The sequence below is a fragment of the Anabrus simplex genome, chromosome 1 (assembly GCF_040414725.1).
Source record: "Anabrus simplex isolate iqAnaSimp1 chromosome 1, ASM4041472v1, whole genome shotgun sequence".
NCBI lineage: Eukaryota > Metazoa > Arthropoda > Insecta > Orthoptera > Tettigoniidae > Anabrus > Anabrus simplex.
In genome coordinates, this window is record NC_090265.1 from 680,018,930 (window position 1) to 680,039,082 (window position 20,153).

A 20,153-nucleotide genomic window follows, 5' to 3' on the forward strand; every position below is an offset into this window, starting at 1 on the left:
CAAAAAGCAGACTCCCGTACTGGTTACTCAGCTTTAAAATGCACTTTGGAGAAGTTCATCACAGAAGAAAATTACTCACCTTCACGGTGTGAGTCGAGCAACTCCCAGGGAGGAATCGCTTTCTTCACCTGCGGAGCTGGAGCTGGAACCGAGGGAGATGATCATTTCTTTCACACAGTGTTCCAAAATTCCTTCCTTTTTCTACTGCTTCTGCGTCAGTCCCCATGTATGTTTCACCACAGAGGCCCGTTTTTCTGCAGTAACATTCTCAACACCCTCTCTGGTCAGTTTCTCTATTTCAGTGATGGTGAACGTCTTGTTGTTCTCAGCTTCGTAACCCTTTATTTGTGACCAAATGTTTTCTATGGGGTTCAAATGGGCATGGTAAGGAGGCAGCCCGATCACCTGGTGGCCATTCATTTCTGCTATCTCATCGATGACATAAACGGGTTTCGGTTTGTAAGCTGTCACGAGCTCCATCAGCTCTGACTTTGTAGTACAAGGTTCAATGGTAATACCTGTGTTCCGAGGCAAGGCATTTCTTTCTACCCAAGCCAGCATGTCAGCTTTTCTCGACTGCATTGTTGGGGCTCTGTCCGCTATTACAGAATGGTATGGAGCATTATCCATAACAATGGTGGACTTGGGAGGAATGTTTTTAAGGAGGGAATTTTCAAACCATGCCGTGAAGGAAGCAGTATTCATTTCTTCGTGGTAGTCCCCTGTTTTTCGCGACCGGAACATGAGGAAACAATTTGGAACGAAGCTTCGTGCAGTGCCAGCATGCAGGACAATGATTCTACCTCCCTTTCCTAACGGGGCTTTCATTGTGCCTTCTAACAGCCTCAAGTAGCGACAGCGCCAAGCTACGGTATCATGTCTCTCCATCAACACAGTTCGGTTTGAGTATTTTTCAAAATGAAATCCAAACTTAGGAAGGGAGATTCGAAGGGAAGGCGCACTACCAAAAAACAATTTATCTTCTCTAAAACTCGTATGAAGTTTCCGTAGTGTTGGGTGTTCCTTTCTCTTGTAATAGGCATATATATGCCGTCGAATTGCTCCTTCCTGGAAACCATCCATACTGGTCACACGTTTGTCATAGTGTCGGGTTTTGCCCGGTGTTGATAACCCACCCAGATACATCCACTCCCTCTCTTTCCCCTTCACCTTCTTCCCAAGGCTCCTTTTCTTTCTTGCCTTTTTCTTTCCCTATTCTAATTACTGTAGCTTCAGAAATTTTTTAAGCTGCTGCTGTTCTTTCTACAACTTTGTTAACGTCTATCAGTGGGCCTCCATTTTCCCTTTCATCGTCAAAATATTCCCGTAAGGCACATATCATATCGCGAGCTTGACCACGAATAGCGAAGCCATGCCTCCCCATTACCCTTGCCTTTTTTCTAGGCGAATGAATTCTAGGTCGCCCTCGTTGTCTTTTAGCGGCGCTCTGAACGGGTTGCAACATTTTGAGTTCAGTAAATGAGATGGTGTTAAAATGACACTATACTACACAATACTAAAATTTACACTACACTAGAACGCCAGTCTCGATAACGGTACACTTATTAACACGAACACAATAGCACTATAATATTTAGCTGATTTCAAAAACACACTGTACAGAGAATGATATCACTCAAAGTAGACATTGTTAGCCCAGCCACATGTGCTGCGGTATACTATATTGGCAACGTGGAACTCGGACCGACCGCCTCACGAAGCTGTATGACAGCGGGGGTAGGAAAAGGGAGAGTGCATGTCGAGCTGCGATTGGCTGAAACGGGTGGCGTGTACTGGTTGCCATAGTAACTGCCACCTCCTACTACCACGCTGAGAGCTGTCAGAACACGCAAATTGTTTTAATAGCACTATAGTGAGGTGATTTGTAGGTATTGTCAACACGTGTGTTAACCTAACCTTGGCCACGAACGGTAACCTAACCTCACACAGGCTGTTTGTCGTGTCCCCTTGGAGGAGTGACGGAGGTGTGACGTAATAAGCGCGTGCGATTTAAAAATGCATGCTTATCTTTACACAACCGAACGCGCAGGCCTTCTCCTGACAGAGCTGTGACGTCACAGCCTGGAAGATTTGAAATACGGACTGCTGGCTAAAGGTGCATGACGAGTGTCCATTCCTTGCCCGTTTCTCTACGGTGTCGGGTTTGTGGTGAGATGAATCTGTCAATATATATTTTTATAACCGAATGACATTCCTGACTTCAACCACGTCAGGGGAGATAATAAGATGAAATGAATGACATGATAGTAGTAAGGGAGAGGGTAAAAGCCGGTAATGGCACATAGCCTTCTCCTGTCGAATAGCATCCAGAGTTCTGCTCAAGGCTTTGCGTCTCCATCCGACGGACAAATCACCATCAACAGCGTTATATGCCCACACTCCATATGAGCACTGCGGAGAGGATTGGCATTTAATCGAGGATTTTTCGCACGCAATCTAGTAATTAGAAATAGTGTACCACCACCTCCCCTCCCCTGCCAGGCTGAGTGGCTCAGATGGTTGAGACGCTGGCCTCCCGTCACCAACTTTGCAGGTTCGATCCTGGCTAAACTATGTGTGTGGTCGGGAGGGGGGGGGGGAGGGGGGACATGTTAACATCCCGTTAGAGACATAGCAGTGAGCTCTTATGACGAATTTCGGGAGTTACTATAAAAATATGACTATCGGATCCCGCTAGTGACTGTAAACAAATATCCCGCTAGAGGCATAACAGTGCACTCACGCCGCGACTTCAGGAGTTACTGTAAACAAACGACTATTAGATCCGGCTAGAGACATAACAGTGGGGTGGGAGAATAGCTAGTACATGTACATCAGCTTGAGGTACACTTTGACGGCGAGTCCGAGAGGAAAACCAACCCTGGATGCTAAACAGATGAAGAAAGAAGGAAGAAAGGTAAGTTATTGACAAGCTGGAGCTATATGGTTAATTTGATTAGGTGATAGATGCCCTGGGGAAAACTACATAACATTGACCTGAGAGAAACACAGAGTTTCCAAGTTAATCCCTTCTACTTTCAGCGGTTGTTACAGTCACCGCAAAACCATTGTTACGGTGAAGCAGTACAATCTATTAACGCAGCAACATGTTCTCCTACTAAGTAGGTATTTATGATTTTCTCTAATGATGAGGTCGAGATGGAAGATTCAGAGCCGACTTTCCAATTGCTGCAATCTACAAATGACACGAAGTCTCTACAAGTTGGAATAAACATAGCAAAATACCATCAACAGATCATATGCCCACTGCGGAGAGGTTTGGAACTCAACGTAGGATTTGGACATATGCAAACCAAGACTTCTGCTGGCCAACCTACTGATGGCAAAAATTTCTTTCAACCAACGGGATTCGAACCGACTAACCACGGTATCAGACCATACAAACTTCACGCTTTAGCGATTATGGCACCAGGCTAGCTAAAATCTGTGTCAGGTGTGGGGTTCGAACCCACGCTCCCAATTGGGAACCAGAACTTAAGTCTGGCGCCTTAGACCGCTCGGCCAACCTGACGATGTACGTTTCAGTGGGACGGGGGCATCGGAGAGCATCTAAATTAAAGTAGATAGGAGCGTAACTGAATTTCCTACTTACATTGAGCTGCTGTTTTCTTTGGTAATGTTTTGTTGGCATCATTTATGGATACTATGTAGATCTACTATGTTTGCTTTTTAGGCTCCATTTTTACATTATTTCAACTGCCACGGTCTATTTAAATATTACAGCCAACATTTAGCCAACCGCCTTTCTTTCTTTTCTTCTTTATTAATCTGTTTACCCTCCAGGGTTTGTTTTTCCCTCGGATTCAGCGAGGTTTCCACCTCTACCGCCTCAAGGGCAGTGTCCTGGAACGTGAGACATTGGGTAGGGGGAATAAACTGGAGAGGAGGGCCAGTACCTCGCCCAGGCGGCTTCACCTGCTATTCTGAACAGGGGTCTCGTGGTGGTGGGATTGGGGGATGGGAAAATCGAAAGGAAAAGGGAAAGGAGCGGCAGTGGCCAAGAGAGTTTAAGCCTCAAGATTTTAAAATTTCGATTCGAAGTTTTAAGAGTAGGTAGTGTAGAAGTTTCATGGTCCAAAATATTTCAATGCAGATTGTATTACATAACGTCCATTTCTGTCGAATAGTGGTTCGTGAGATTAGCTGCCACCCTCGGAGGCCCGGGTTCGATTCCCGGTTCTGCCACGAAATTTGAAATGTGGCACGAGGACAGAAACGGGTTCCAGTCAGTCTAGGGAAGTCAACTGAGTAGAGGAGGGTTCGATTCCCACCTCAGCCATCCTCGAATTGGTTTTTCCACGATTTCTCAATTCCCCTCCAGGTAAATGCCCGGATGGTACTTAGATAATTTAAAGTCACCGCCGCTTCTTTCGCTCTTCCTTGTCTTCCTTCTCTTCCAATTTTCCCATCCCCGAACAAAACCTCTGTTTAGCACAGCAGGTGAGTCCACCTGGGCGAGATACTGGCCTTCTTTCCCAGTTGTATCCCCGACCACATATCTCACGCTCCAGTACACTGCCCTTGAGGCGAAGGGGGTTGGATCTCTCGCTGAGGCCTATGGAAAAGCCAACCCTGGAGGGTAAACGGGTTAAGAAAGAAAGAAAGAAAGAAAGAAAGAAAGAAAGAAAGAAGGTGAACTTGTATATTCCTACTTACACTGAGGTAGCGTTTTCTTTGGTAATCTTTGGCGATTTTTGTAAGGAACCTCTCAGTTAGCTTTTTAGGCTTCGTTTTTACATTATTTCAACTTTCATGATCTATTTAAATACCCGAGCCAAAATTTAGCTCATTTTACTTTCAACTATGATTTATAAATTGGTGTTCGTTCCCCAGCATAACCCAAAAACACGTCGCTAAAGTTTAAACTTCAAGATGTTAATTTTTTTATTTTTATTTTTACATTTTGCTTTACGTTGCACGACACAAATATGTCTTATGCCGACGATGCGACAGTGAGGGACTAGGAGTGGGAAGGAAGTAGCCTTAACGCAAAGCCCCAGCATTTTACTGGTGTAAAAATGGGAAACCACGGAAAACTATCTTCAGGGCTGTCGACAGTGGGGCTCGGTGCCACTTTCTCCCGGATGCAAGCTCACAGCTGCGCGCCCCTTACCGCTCGGCCAACACGCCCGTGGCAACTTCTAGGCAAGTAGTTCGTCCGTCTCTATGATGTAGTGGTCAGTGTGATTAGCTGCCACCCCCGGAGGCCCGGGTTCGATTCCAGGCTTTGCCACGCAATTTGAAAAGTGGTACGAGGGCTGGAACGGGGTCCATTCAGCCTCGGGAGGTCAAATGAGTAGACGTGGGTTCGATTCCCACCTCAGCCATCCTGGAAGTGATTTATCGTGGTTTCCCACTTCTCCTCCAGGCAAATGCCGGGATGGTACCTAACTTAAGGCCACGGCCGCTTCCTTTCCTCTACCTTGTCTATCCCTTCCAACCTTCCCATCCCACCACAAGGCTCCTGTTCAACATAGCAGGTGAGGCCGTCTGGGCGAGGTACTGGTCATCCTCCTCATTTGTATCCCCGACCCAATGTCACACGCTCCAGGACACTGCCCTTGAGGCGGTAGAGGTTGGATTCCTCGCTGAGTCCGAGGGAAAAACCAACCCTGGAGGGTAAACAGATTAAGAAAGGAAGAAAGTAAGTAGTTATGATTTTCCCTAATGATGAAGTCGAGGTGAAACATACAGAGCAGACTTTCCAGTTGCCGCAATCTACAAATGAAGCGAAGTCTCTACAGAGCGAAATACCATCAGCAGATCATACGCCAACTGTGGAGATGTTTGAAATTGACCGCAGTACTTTGACCAACATTCTGATGGTGAACGTTTCTTTCAACCAACGAGATTCGAACCGACTAACCATTGTATCACACCATATGGACTTGACGACTTAGCGATTATGCATCAGGCGCGATAAAACTTTTGTCAGGTGTGGGGTTCGAACCCACGCTCCCAATTGGGAACCAGAACTTAAGTCTGGCGCCTTAGACCGCTCGGCCAACCTGACGACATGTGGTCGAGTGAGACCGAAGCATTGTAGAGCATCTAATTTAAAGAGTATAGGTAGGATCTATTCTTGTTGTTTAAAGGGACCTTACATCTAAGGTCAGCGGCCCCATAGATAGGATCAGTATTTCAATTTCCTACTTACGTTGAGCTACTGTTTTCTTTGGTAATGTTTGGTTGGCATTATTGATGGATATTGCGTAGATCTTCTGTTTGCTTTATAGGTCCCATTTCTTACATTATTTCATCTGTCATAGTCTATTTAAATATTAGATCCAACATTTAGTCAACCATCTTTCTTTTCTCCTTTATTAATCAGCTTACCCTCCAGGGTTTGTTTTTCCCTCGGACGCAGCGAGGGATTCCACCTCTACCGCCTCACGGACAGTGTCCTGGAGCGTGAGAATTTGGGTCGGATAATACAACTGGCGAGGAAGACCAGTAACCCTCCCAGAAGTCCTCACCTGCTATTCCAAACAGGGGCCTTGTGCTGAGGGGAGTGTGTGATGGAAGATTGGAACGCATAGGTAAGGAAAAGGGAAAGAAGCCGCCGTCGCGTAAGAATATCTGGGTACCACCCCGGCATTTGCCTGGAAGAGAAATGGGAAACCACGGAAAACCACTTCCAGGATGGCTGAGGTGGGAATCGAACCTACCTCTACTCAGTTGACCTCCTGAGGCTGAGTGAACCCCGTTCCAGCCCTATTACCGCTTTTCAAATTTCGTGGCAGAGCCGGGAATCGAACCCGGACCTCCGGGGGTGCCAGCTAATTACGCCATCACTACACCACAGAGGCGGCCTTTTAATTTGATTACGTGTTAGATTTCTGCTTTGGAGCAAGCTACATAAGATGTACCTGAGTGAAACATAGGATTTTCAATTTAATCTACGCTTTCAACGATTATTCTTGAACCTTGCTTACAGTCACGGTGTTTTCGTTACGCTGATCTCGTACAATCTCATTACTCAGCGGCTGTTTTTACTAGTACCTCACAATGAGGTCGATGTGAGAGGTACAGAGGAGGCTTCCCAGTTGCTGCATTCTACGAATTAAGCGATGCCTCTGCAGGTTGCAATAAATCGAGTGTAATATGGACGAAACACCAACATTCGTCTTTCCTTCTTCCTGTCTTTATCCCGTCCTGTGCTGGTATTTTCCCTCCGACTAAGCGAGGGATCCCACCTCTACCACCACAGCGGCAGTGTCCTGGAGCGTAATACCTTAGGTCGGGGATAAAACTGGGAAGGAGGACCAGTATCGGCCAGTCGCCCTCACCTGCTATGGAGAACATGATTTATTATGCAGTGTTCGTTCCCTATCATAACCCAAAAATACTTCGCGGAAGTTTAAATTTCTTTCTTAATCTGTTTACCCTCCAAGGTTGGTTTTTCCTCGGGCTCGGCGAGAAATCCCACCTCTTCTTTCCTTCTTTCTTCTTCTTCATTCTTTCTATATTAATCTGTTTACCGTACATGTTAATGTTATTAGCTCCTGTAGTTGGGGACCCGGGTTCGATTCCCGGTACTGCCAGAAATTTAAGAATTGTAGATGGGGTGGGTGGTTGAAATAGTACAACAGCCTGTGCCTGAAAAGAGCTGCACCACCTCGGGATAAGGGCATGACTTTGCATTTTTGCATCTGTTTACCCTCCAGGATTGGTTTTTCCCTCAGACTCAGGGAGAGATCCCACCTCTACCGCCTTAACTGTGAGTGTGAGACTTTGGGTCGGGGGATACAACTGGGGAGGAAGACCACTACCTCGCCCAGGCCGCCTCACCTGCTATTCTGAACAGCGGCCTTGTGGGGGGATGGGAAGTTCGGAAGGGATAGACAAGGAAGAGGGAAGGAAGTGGCTGTGGCCTTAAGTTAGGTACCATCCCGGCATTTGCCTGGAGGAGAATTGGGAAAACCACGAAAAACCACTTCCAGGATGGCTGAGGTTGGAATAGAACCCAACTCTACTCAGTTAACTTCCCGGGGCTGAGCGATCCGCGTTCCACTTTTCAAATTACGTGACAGGGCCGTGAATCGAATTCATGCTTCCGGGAGGTGGCATCAAAGGACACTAACCACTATATCACAGAAGCGCGGCAAACATTTTGATGATGGATTTTTTCGACCAATGGGACTCGAACCGGCTAACCGCGGTATTTGACCATGTAGACTTGACGCCTTACAGGTCATGACACCTGGCGGGCTGAAATTTTTGTCAGGCGTGAGATTCGAACCCACTCTCCCAATCGTGAACCAGAACTTGAGTCTGGCACCTTACAGCGCTCGGCCAACCTGACGTACGTCTTAGTGACACGGAGGCATCGGAGAGCATCTAAATTAAAAAGTATAGATAGGCCCGTTGACACACGTAACTGAGGCCTGGGAGGCACAGTTTTTTTGGTAATGTTTGGCGATTTTTATAAGTAACCTCTCAGATTGGCATCAGTGATGGATTAATGCGTAGGTGTGTTATAGTTTTTTGGCTCAGTTTTTTTTACATTATTTTAATTGTCATGGTCCATTTAAATATTACAGCCAATATTTAGCTCCTTGTTTCTCCAACCATGATTTATTAAACGATGCTCATTTCTTAGAATATCTCAAAAATACTTCCACGGAGGTTTAAATTAAAAGATTTTAAAATTTCAATCCCAAAGCACTCACTAGTCCGATTCCTTGGTGTAGTGGTTAGTGTGATAAGCTGCCAACCCCGGGGGGCCGGGTTCTCTTCCTGTCTTACCACGAAATTTCAAAAGTGGTACGAGGGCTGGAACTGGGTACACTCAGTCTCGGGCGGACAAGAGATTGGGAGGCGGTTGTGGCGGTTCGATTCCCACCTCAATTATCCTCGAAGTGGTTTCGTGGATTCCTAGTTCTTCTTCAAATAAATGCCGGGATAATACCTAACATAAGGCCACGGCCACTTCAATCCTTCTTACTTGTCTATCTTCCATTCTTCCCTCCCCTCAACAAGCCCCTCGTGAGGCCGCCTGGGCAAGGTACTCGTCCTCTTTTCCAGTTGTACCCGGGATCCAATTTCTCACGCTCCAGGATACTGATCTTGAGACGGTAGAGGTGGGACATACCTTTAACTATGATGTATATTGTGCTGTTCGTTCCCCAGCATAACCCTAAATACTTTGCTGAAGTTTAAACTTCAAGATGTTAATTTTTTTTACAACTTGCTTTAAGTTGCACCGACACAAATAGGTCTTATGGCGACGATGCGACTGTGCGGGGCTAGGAGTGGGAAGGAAGTGGCCGTAGCCTTAATTAACGCATAGCCCCATAATTTTCCTGGCGTAAAAATGGGAAACCACGGAAAACCATCTTCAGGGCTGCCAACAGTAGGCTCGGTGCCACCGTCTCCCGGATTCAAGCTCACAGCCGCGCGCCCCTTACCGCTCAGCCAACACGCCGGGTGAACAGCTTCTACTTCTAGGCAAGTAGTTATGATTTTCCCTAATGACGAAGTCGAGGTGAAACTACAGCGAAATACCATCAACAGATCATATGCCCATTGCGGAGAGGTTTGGAATTGACCGCAGTATTTTGGCCAACCTTCTGATGGCGAACATTTCTTTCAACCAACGGGATTCGAACCGACTAACCACGGTATCACACCATATGGACTTGACAACTTTGCGATTATGCACCAGGCGCGATAAAACTTTTGCCAGGTGTGGGTTTCGAACCCACGCTCCCAATTGGGAACCAGAACTTAAGTCTGGCGCCTTTGACCGCTCGGCCAACCTGACGATGCCTGTCGCAGTGGGACCGAAGCATTGTAGAGCATCTAATTTAAAAAGTATAGATAGGATAGATTCTTGTGTTTAAAGGGACCTTACATCTAAAGTCATCGGCCCCATAGATAGGATCAGTATGGCCCAATGATATAATGACGAAATTGAATTTCCTACTTACATTGAGCTGCTGTTTTCTTTGATAATGTTTGGTTGGCATCATTGATGGATATTACGTAGATCTGCTATGTTTGCTTTTTAGGCCCCATTTTTACATTATTTCAACTGTCGTGGCCTATTTAAATATTAGAGCCAACATTTAGCCAACCACCTTTCTTTCTCTTCTTCTTTATTAAACAGCTTACCCTCCAGGGTTTGTTTTTCCCTCGTACTCAGCGAGGGATTCCTCCTCTACCGCCTCAAGGGCAGTGTCCTGGAGCGTGAGACATTGGGTCGGTGATGCAATTGGCGAGGAAGACCTGTAACCCTCCTAGAAGTCCTCATCTGCTATTCCGAACAGGGGCCTTGTGCTGAGGAGGGTGTGTGATGGAAGATTGGAACGCATAGGTAAGGAAAAGGGAAGGAAACCGCCGTGGCCTAAAATTATTTAGGCACCACCCCGGCATTTACCTGGAGGGAAGTGGGAAACGACGGAAAGCCACTTCGAGGATGGCTGAGGTGGGAATTGAACCCCCCTCTGTTCAGTTGATGTTTCATGGCTGAGTGGACCTCGTTCCAGCCCTCGTACCAGTTTTCAAATTTCGTGGCCGAACTGAGAATTGAACCCGGTCCCACTGTAACGTACATCATCAGGTTATCCGAGCTGTCTATAGCTCCAGACTTAAGTTCTAGTTCCCAATTGGGAGCGTGGGTTTGAACCCCACACCTGATTAAAAATTTTGTTTCGCCTGGTGCATAATCGCTAAGTCGTCAAGTCCATATGGTGTGATACCGTGCTTAGTCGGTTCGAATCCCGTTGGTTGAAATAATTTTGCACCATCAGAAGGTTGTCCATAATACTGCGGTCATTTTCAAACCTCTCCACAGCGTGCATATGATCTGTTGATGGTATTTCGCTCTGTTTATTCCAACCTGTAGAGACCTCGTTTCATTTCTAGATTGCAGCAACTGGAATGTCTGCACTGTATGTTTCACCTCGACATCATTAGGAAAAAATCATAACTACTTGCCTAGAAGTAGAAACTATCCCACCGGGCGTGTTGGCCGTGCGGTAAGGGGCGCGTGGCTCTGAGCTTGTAACCGGAAGAAAGTGGATTCGAGCCCCACTGTCGGCATCCCTGAAGGTGGTTTTCCGTGTTTTCCAGTTTTCACACCAGGAAAATGCTGGGGCCGTACCTTAATTATGGCCACGGCCGCTTCCTTCCCACTCCTAGGCCTAACCTACCTCATTGTCGCCATAAGACCTTTCTGTGTCGGCGTGGCGTAAAGCAAAATGGTAAAAAGAAGAACTTAACGTATTTTGACATATGACATTAATAAGAAAAGCACTAAGACCAATTTGTAAGGAAGCAAAAGCGTATACATTAGCACTTCTGCTGATTCTTGTTTCTCAAAACATGAAATTCAGGTTTTGTTAATTATCTTGCTATTCAAATTTCTGTGGATGTATTCATGTTATTTAAGTGTTATACTGTTATATATACATAAACCAATTGTACTGTACAGGAAAAATAGCTCTTTTTCCTTTTATTTTAATGTTCAGTACCTAAATCCTCCAACTTCGGATACACTTGCCTTCGGTTACGCTCGCTTAAAGGCTCAACAGGCGGCTCTATATCATTCGTGCCTCGAACTCCCTAGAGTGACCTTGATCTGTGTCGGTGGGACGTAAAGCAGGTTTTTAAAAAAGTACCGAAAATAGAAATAACACTTTTGATTCATTATTATTATTATTATTATTATTATTATTATTATTATTATTATTATTATTATTATATAAAACGATATTCGTATTCAACGTCAGTGGCTTAAATTAAGAGAAAAGGAAAATACTGGCAATAGCATTATTAAAATAATATTATAAAACAAATATACATGCTTATCTGTATTTTGCATTCCCTCGCATGGAAAACATTCCTGATCGGTATAACAAATTCACACGCAACGTAATTCAGATAACGCACACCATACGTCCGAACTGAATAAATACTTTACTTGTTATGCGGCAGGCATATATTCAGAATTTACACAACTGCGAAAGCCAACGTTACTGTTGTTTGTGATGATGACGGTTGTTTAAAGGGGCCTAACATCTAGGTCATCGGCCTCCAAGTTACTCAATACTCGGAGACACCTGAAGAATATTTTAATTGCTGGCTTTACATGACATACATTAGCCAAGAGCTCCGTAGTCGGCAAATAATGTTCCGAAGTTAGAAGGCACTGGGGTCCCTTTTAGTCACGTCCTACGAAAGGCAGTAGATACCGTGGGTGTTATTCTACCGCCCCCACCCACATGGGGTTTTAAGACTGCGACAGTATGGAAGTTTTTGGGTTTGGGTTGTGCTGATTAATGACTTTCAGAGCGCGACCAGTGGGTCTGAGTTTTATTTAAGGCGTTACTTATAGGGTCAGTCGTGCTGCAATAGCAACTTCTGGCTCACAGATGAAAGCAATGGCAAACTACCTCACTCCTCATCTTGCCTAATACGCCTCATTTTGACGCTGGTATCGCTTTTTGCAGTTTCCCTATTACCATGTTAAATTTGATGGTGGTATTTGAGAAACCAACCAGCCTCTAGGGTGATGACCTAACAGACAACACATGCAAGAAATATGCAGTAGGACACAAACATTCGGAGATTTGGTGTATAGTTCCTTGTCGTGCATTCTAAGAAAAAAGAACCACTTTCCCCTATGCGAAAATCAAATGTTTTTAAATATGTCTCTCGGTCATGGCCATCCGTCAACGGCAGCTAATTTCAGATGACCACACAAACTGCACGGTTGCTAGGTGACATTGTCTGGTCATCTATTCATACCTTACCTCACAGTCTGCACTGCACGGTTGCTAGGTGACATTGTCTGGTCATCTATTCATACCTTACCTCACAGTCTGCACTGCACGGTTGCTAGGTGACATTGTCTGGTCATCTATACATACCTTACCTCACAGTCTGCACTGCACGGTTGCTAGGTGACATTGTCTGGTCATCTATTCATACCTTACCTCACAGTCTGCACTGCACGGTTGCTAGGTGACATTGTCTGGTCATCTATTCATACCTTACCTCACAGTCTGCACTGCACGGTTGCTAGGTGACATTGTCTGGTCATCTATTCATACCTTACCTCACAGTCTACACTGCACGGTTGCTAGGTAACATTGTCTGGTCATCTATCTATACTTTACCTCACAGTCTGCACTGCACAGTTGCTAGGGAACATTGTCTGGTCATCTATTCATACCTTACCTCACAGTCTGCACTGCACGGTTACTAGGTGACATTGTCTGGTCATCTATTCATACCCTACCTCACAGTCTGCACTGCACGGTTGCTAGGTAACATTGGTCATCTATCCATACTTTACCTCACAGTCTGCACGATTGCTAGGTAACATTAGTCATCTATCCATACCTTACCTCACAGTCTGCACTGCACGGTTACTAGGTGACATTGTCTGGCCATCTATTCATACCCTACCTCACAGTCTGCACTGCACGGTTGCTAGATAACATTGTCTGGCCATCTATCCATACCTTACCTCACAGTCTGCACTGCACGGTTGCTAGGTAACATTGGTCATCTATCCATACTTTACCTCACAGTCTGCACGGTTGCTAGGTAACATTGGTCATCTATCCATACTTTACCTCACACTCTGCACTGCACGGTTGCTAGGTAACATTGTCTGGTCATCTATCCATAATTTTTTTTGCTAGGGGCTTTACGTCGCACCGACACAGATAGGTCTTATGACGACGATATCCATAATTTACCTCACAGTCTGCACTGCACGGTTGCTAGGTAACATTGTCTGGTCATCTATCCATACTTTACCACACAGTCTGCACGGTTGCTAGTTATCGTTGTCCGGTCATCTATCCATATTTCATCTCACAGTCTGCACGGTTGCTAGGTAACATTGTCTGGTCATCTATCTATACTTTACCTCAGAGTCTGCACGGTTGCTAGGTAACATTGTCTGGTCATCTATCTATACTTTACCTCAGAGTCTGCACGGTTGCTAGGTAACATTGTCTGGTCATCTATCTATACTTTACCTCAGAGTCTGCACGGTTGCTAGGTAACATTGTCTGGTCATCTATCTATACTTTACCTCAGAGTCTGCACGGTTGCTAGGTAACATTGTCTGGTCATCTATCTATACTTTACCTCAGAGTCTGCACGGTTGCTAGGTAACATTGTCTGGTCATCTCTCCATACGTTACCTCACAGTCTGCACAATTGCTAGATAAAATTGTCTGACCGTCCGGCTCCATGGCTAAATAGTTAGCGTGCTGGCTTTTGCGTTCGATTCCCGGCAGGGTCGGGAATTCTAACCATATTTGTTTAATTCCCCTGACACGGGGACTGGGTGTATGTGTCGTCTTCATCATCATTTCATCCTCATCACGGCGCGCAGGTCGCCTACGGGAGTCAAATAAAAATACCTGCACCTGATGAAACCTAAGTCCTCGGACACATCCCGGCACTAAAAGCCATACGCCATTTACATTACTTTGTCTGACCAGCCAACCATACTTTACATCACAGCTGCACTGTTGCTGTGGTTACACTTCCGTCACACATTTTGTGACGCTAACTTCCGTAACGCAGATTTTCATGTAATAATTTGATGGTGTGTGGTCGCCGGAGAGGCCTAGTGAACGTTTTTTCTAGTAGACGTTCTATAGGCGACCTGCATGTCTGTGAGGCTGGTGCTCTAAGTAAGATGATTTCCACTTTTGAAGACGGTACACTAACACCCAGCCCTCAAGCCAGACGAATAAATCATTTAAGGTTAAAATCCCCGACCCGGCTGGAAATCGAACCCGTAACCCCGTGGACCAAAGACCAGAACGTCAACCGTTTAGCCATGAAGCCGGATAATTTTCGTATAAGCCCCCAGCCGTATGCCAAAAACTCATATGCACCACAACCTTCAAAGTAGACGCTGTTAAATCTTAAGCACTCCTTGAAGCCATATTTCGGAAATTCTCTCTGGGATCAGTGCTAGAGTGTCCGCCTCTGGATCCCATGATCGCGAGTTCAAGCCCGGAAGAGGTAGTTAGATTTTGTAGGGTTAAACGGGTTCATTGAGCACTCCATGTTGTACTTTGTCGGCATGTCAACTATCTCTGATGATACATTTAGTGTATATTCGACAAAATTAATTAATTATCAACCCATTAGAGTCCCGATTTCTCTTCTCTCTGTTAGAGTGAAACTGAACTTCGAAAATGATTCATGGACTGCCTAAATGGCGCACAATAGCTAAGGCCATTGGTTATCTAGAGCTCGAATAATTAGGCTCTAACATGTTAGAATGCAAGCATACTAAGGCAAATAAGAAGTATACTCTACCCGGACAACAGTTCCACTTTGAGAGTTATGTAAACATTAGGGTCCTGGCATATTAGAAGTCCTAAACTTATGTTAGTCTCTCTACACTACGGAGGAGAGGGTAGACAACAGTTCCTGCCTGGTAAGTTGGTTTGCATTCCAACCTGCCTAAATATCGGGGCTCTAGTTATCGTCATCTTCCTAGCATTATATACGCACAGTGGTAGGGTCCGCTTGTCGGTACATCCGTCTACATTTAGACCGATCCAAGGCATCTTTAGCGGTGTTCTCACATTTACATGTTCTCCCTGATGCGGTCCATCCACAATTTTTTGTTCCTCCGAGGTGCCGCTGCCCTTCAAGCTGTAGATGCACTACTGCGAATGACGAGTCCATTTCATGTAAACCTACCTTCCCGTAGTTTATCTATAATTAACGCGACTCCTAATCCTCGTCTTACACTATTGTTCCTTACGTGGACCAATCGCGTTAGGCTAAAGCGCCATCGGAGCTTTCTCATTTCCATACGGTGTAGAACCTGCTCATGCTTTGCTGTTGTTAGCCAGCATTCCAATCTGTAAAGGGCGACTGGACGTACTACCGTTCTGTATACTTTGAATTTAAGGGTAGGGGCATCCAATTGATCACACATGACTCCAATCACATGACGCCATTTCATCCAAGCGGCATTGACTCGCGTGTGGCCACTAGAAGGCTATCATAGTTACTGTGTATGGGAGAGCTGAGATATTTCAATTGTTTCACTTTCTTCAACTTTTCTCCACAGATGCTGACGGTACGAACTCTTTGTGTACCATACTCCATATACTCCCTCTTCTTGAGATTTAGTCGAAGCCCAAATTCAACAAGCTGTTCTTTTAGTTGCTGTGCTTTTCCTGCTGCACTTCACATCGTATATCCGCCAAATGATGTAATCGACATTGAGGTGTGTTCACGGGTGGAGCGTTTGCAGGCCACACGTAATAGGGTCCATGCTGCGGACACACACAGTAAGGTCAAACGTGCCGACCCCCGGTGTACTTCAACATGGAAGGCGACGTTCCTGCTGCACATATAGAAACTTACTGGAAACGTTGTGGTAGAGTCGCTGGATTATCTGGACATAAACTTCGGAAACATTGTAGGGAGATCTTCTTCTTCGTTTTGCCTCATGACTGAGTGAGGCGTCGTGACTATCATAATATTCAGCCCTCTAGCCGATGAACCATACTCCGCCATTCTTCCCTACCTAAAGCTTTCAATGTGATTACTCTGAGAGAACACTGTAGGGGGCCGTTCACCATGTCAATCCATCGCGTTGGTATTCGTCCTCTTTGTCTGGTTCCCTGGACTTTGCCCTCAACAATCAGCTTTTGAAGACTACCATCTCGGCGCATTATATGTCCAAAGTAGCGTACAATCCGCTGAGAGACCTTACACGATAGACGAACTTTTATGTGAAGTTGGTTCAGGATTGATGTGTTCGTGCGATGAGCTGTCCAAGGAATCCTTAACATAGGGAGATAGAGTGTGCCAAATGAGTGCGTGTCGGATGCGATCGACGGCCTTCTCCTCATTAAGGAACGCCACATGGAAGGGTTTGGTCTTTTCACGTTGCTTCATGCCTTAAGAACTCACTTTTTCCACTCTAGAACACAATGAAACCCGAAAAGATCAAGTGTTTGTGTGCCAGGAGTCAGTTGCTGAGGATGGTCACGTTAAAAGCAATTGTAAGAATTTCAACAAAGTCATTCATAAAAAATAGAACAGTTTCATTGTGATATTCAGTCTTTTCTACAATTTCAATTCAATTTAAAAATGCAATATTACTGTAATTTTGGATTAATCATGTATAAATGCTCGAATTCAAAGTACGTTGACGTCTGAACTTCCTCTGGAAGAGAATTTGACCATGTCTCAACGTATTCTGAGTTGAATTCCATTCTAATGAGCCTTTTGAACCTAGCTACATGCAAAGCATAGGAACGAGCCTTTAAATACTATCCTCAAGTTCTTTTAAAACGTATTTAATAGGAACTCTTCGCAGAGTGAAGTCATCGGCAAAGATAAGGAAGTTGTTACGTGCTTCAGCTCATGCGTACTTCGATCGTGTTCAGCCAACGTGATCTTTTGTGACCTGGTCTTCTTCTTCCACTGATCATCTCGAGCATCATTACCTTTTCCGGATGACCTCGCTGCAAAACATCCAAAATAAGTAAGAATATTCTCGTGATCTTTCCTTCATGTGATATGTCTAGCATGATACCACAGAACTTCCTTGATTGTAACGTCTAACAGGTTTCGAAAACATCCATCCTCCAATCATCTGTTTTCTTCATTGTCCAGCTCTCAGACCGTATGTAGGTACTCAGATAATGATCACATGCACCGATATGAATTTGAAGTATAATGTGACATTCTCTGCTCTTGTGGATACATACTCATAACCACACTTTGACCAAGTGACTTGGTTTCCAAACTGTAGCCTCCACTCTGATTAATCCTTACTCCTAAATACATGTAACCCATCACAAATTCAACTTAATCATCAAAGAGCTTTATTTTGTCAATATCAGTCTGACATAACGTCTTGATTTTCTTATTTTTTGTTATTAGATTTGTTCCGCAGTTCGAATCCCGGATGGTGTACGAGGGATTTTAAAAGTTAAGTGGTTTAAAATCCGAGTGAATTGGGAGGTTTTACGGTTATGATCACAGTAACGGTAAGCTACAAGATCCGAGTTCTTAAAAACGATGAGTGAGACCCTTTCAAACTGTTGGATTTTACGGGCTTCCGTTCTTTCGATATTGCCCAAGCCCGTCATTTCTACTGGCTCGAGAATAAGATTTAGTATAACAACAAGTATCGTCTTAGATGTCCCTCGATAACAATGTTTGTTATATTTTCAAGACTTAAGAATGCCCCACAGAATCTATTATTGTAGGCGCTAAAAATGCTAAGTGAAGACGAAATAGATTAAACAGTGAATGCCGAAGGGGATATAAACTATTCTAATGTCAACATAGATGAATTGGGAGGGTACTACTCGTTGTTTATAAGCTATTTTAAGTAGGCCTAAATTGTACCGTTCTGAATACAACTTTTTAAGTTTTGACATAGGATTTATAAAACACATTTGGATAAGGGATACAGTATGATCGCTTGTGAATTGGTTAGTAGGTAGCAAAAATGAGTTGATGTATAGCTTGTGTCAGTTTTATAATCTGTATTTAACATTCATAGAGAAACAGATAGGTTGAAATAACCTTTTATTTTTTCAGTTTATATAGTGCTAAAGATCATAGCAATACTTGTGCACTATTCAGAATATTTGAATGCTGTAAATGGGGTGTACATATAGAAGATTGATCCTTTCAGATGGAGTATCACAAGTTAAAATTATTAATTACGTTAGAGACAGACTTTTGGAAAATTACTACAATAGCTTGTATTCTGTGGACAAGTACAAAATGTGGGCTTGGGCCTAAGAGTATTAGAGCTACAAAATAGTATGGTCTAAATACCCTATAAGCTACACTTTCGGTTATACTAATATAACAATGTGAATTGGCCATGAAATTAGGGTCACATAGCTGTAAACGTGTATTAGGGAGATGATGTGTTTGAATCCCACCTCTAGCAGCCACGAAAATGAGTTTCCGTGGTTTCCCATTTTTGCATTTTAATTAAGGTGACGGCCGATACCTCTCCAGTCTTAGCCATCACCCATCCTTGCTTCACCGAAATCCTTCGATGTGTTAGTTCGACGTTAAACCAATAGAAAGAAAGAGACAAAAACACAAACACAGAAAGATTTTCTCTCACCTGATCCCTGAATTTAGTCTGACAACTGCGAACTGTATTTTGCAGATCCGTGGATCTGAGAGAACATCAAACGATGTTTCAAGAGAGTGAAAAAAATTCCGTGCACTTGTGGTAAGTGAAGTGATGCGTTACTGTAATATTACTCTTTATGTTTCAGTGTCCAGGGTTGGTTTTTCCCTCGGACTCAGCTAGGGTTTCCACCTCTAACCCCTCAGGGGCAGTGTCCTGCTGCGTGAGGCTTTGGATTATGGATACAACTTGGGAGAAGTACCAGGACCTCTCCCAGGTGGCCTCACATGCTATGCTGAACAGGAGCCTTGTGGGGTATGGAAATATTGGAACGGATAGACAAGGAAGATGGAAGGAAGCGGCCGTGGCCATAATTAGGTACCATCCCGGCATTTGCCTGGAGGAGAAATTGGAAATCACGGAAAAAACATTTCGAGGAGGGAAAAAGTAAGAATCGAATCCCCCTCTACTCAGTTGACTCCCGAGGCTAAGTGAACCCCGTTCCAGCCCTAGTACCATTTTTTCAAAATAATATAAATCAATAAATTATATAACGTAAAATTAATTAACAGAGTACAGGAGCTTGAATATGTAGGGGAGTGGTTATCTCCTACTGGGCTACGAGGAGTAGCGTTGGAAAAAGAACAAGACAGACAGAAACAGCATATCAGCTATGTCGCAATCAATATAAGAAACAATCAATCTCAATCATTGCAAAACTCAGACATTACAGCACTGCGACAAATCCAGAAAGTTTGTATGCTATGGAATGCATTTCATTGAACAGGAATGGCTTACTACAAAACATTGAGAAAAAGTCCACAGTTGTAGCCCTTCAGGCTAACAACGCAGTGTTGAAAACATCCTAGGGATATGAGCTACGAATTTTAGGTAAATAAAATATAATAAAGTATGAGAATATATTCTTTATTTATCTCTAAAAATTACAATCCTGTTCTTAATATCGTTATCTGGTCGATTAGATTAGCAGTTTACCTTTCTCTATCACTTCGAGTGC

General features: G+C 44.3%; 3 non-coding genes across 3 annotated transcripts; all 3 read right to left on the reverse strand.

Annotated features, from left to right (window-relative positions):
- Positions 1–3,448: 3,448 nt before the first annotated feature.
- Positions 3,449–3,532, reverse strand: TRNAL-UAA (transfer RNA leucine (anticodon UAA)). The gene has a single exon. It is a non-coding gene; the product is annotated as a tRNA-Leu (tRNA).
- A 2,418-nt stretch (positions 3,533–5,950) lies between these two features.
- Positions 5,951–6,034, reverse strand: TRNAL-UAA (transfer RNA leucine (anticodon UAA)). Its single transcript has one exon. It is a non-coding gene; the product is annotated as a tRNA-Leu (tRNA).
- A 3,669-nt stretch (positions 6,035–9,703) lies between these two features.
- TRNAL-UAA (transfer RNA leucine (anticodon UAA)) lies at positions 9,704–9,787 on the reverse strand. The gene has a single exon. It is a non-coding gene; the product is annotated as a tRNA-Leu (tRNA).
- Between the last annotated feature and the right edge of the window lie 10,366 nt (positions 9,788–20,153).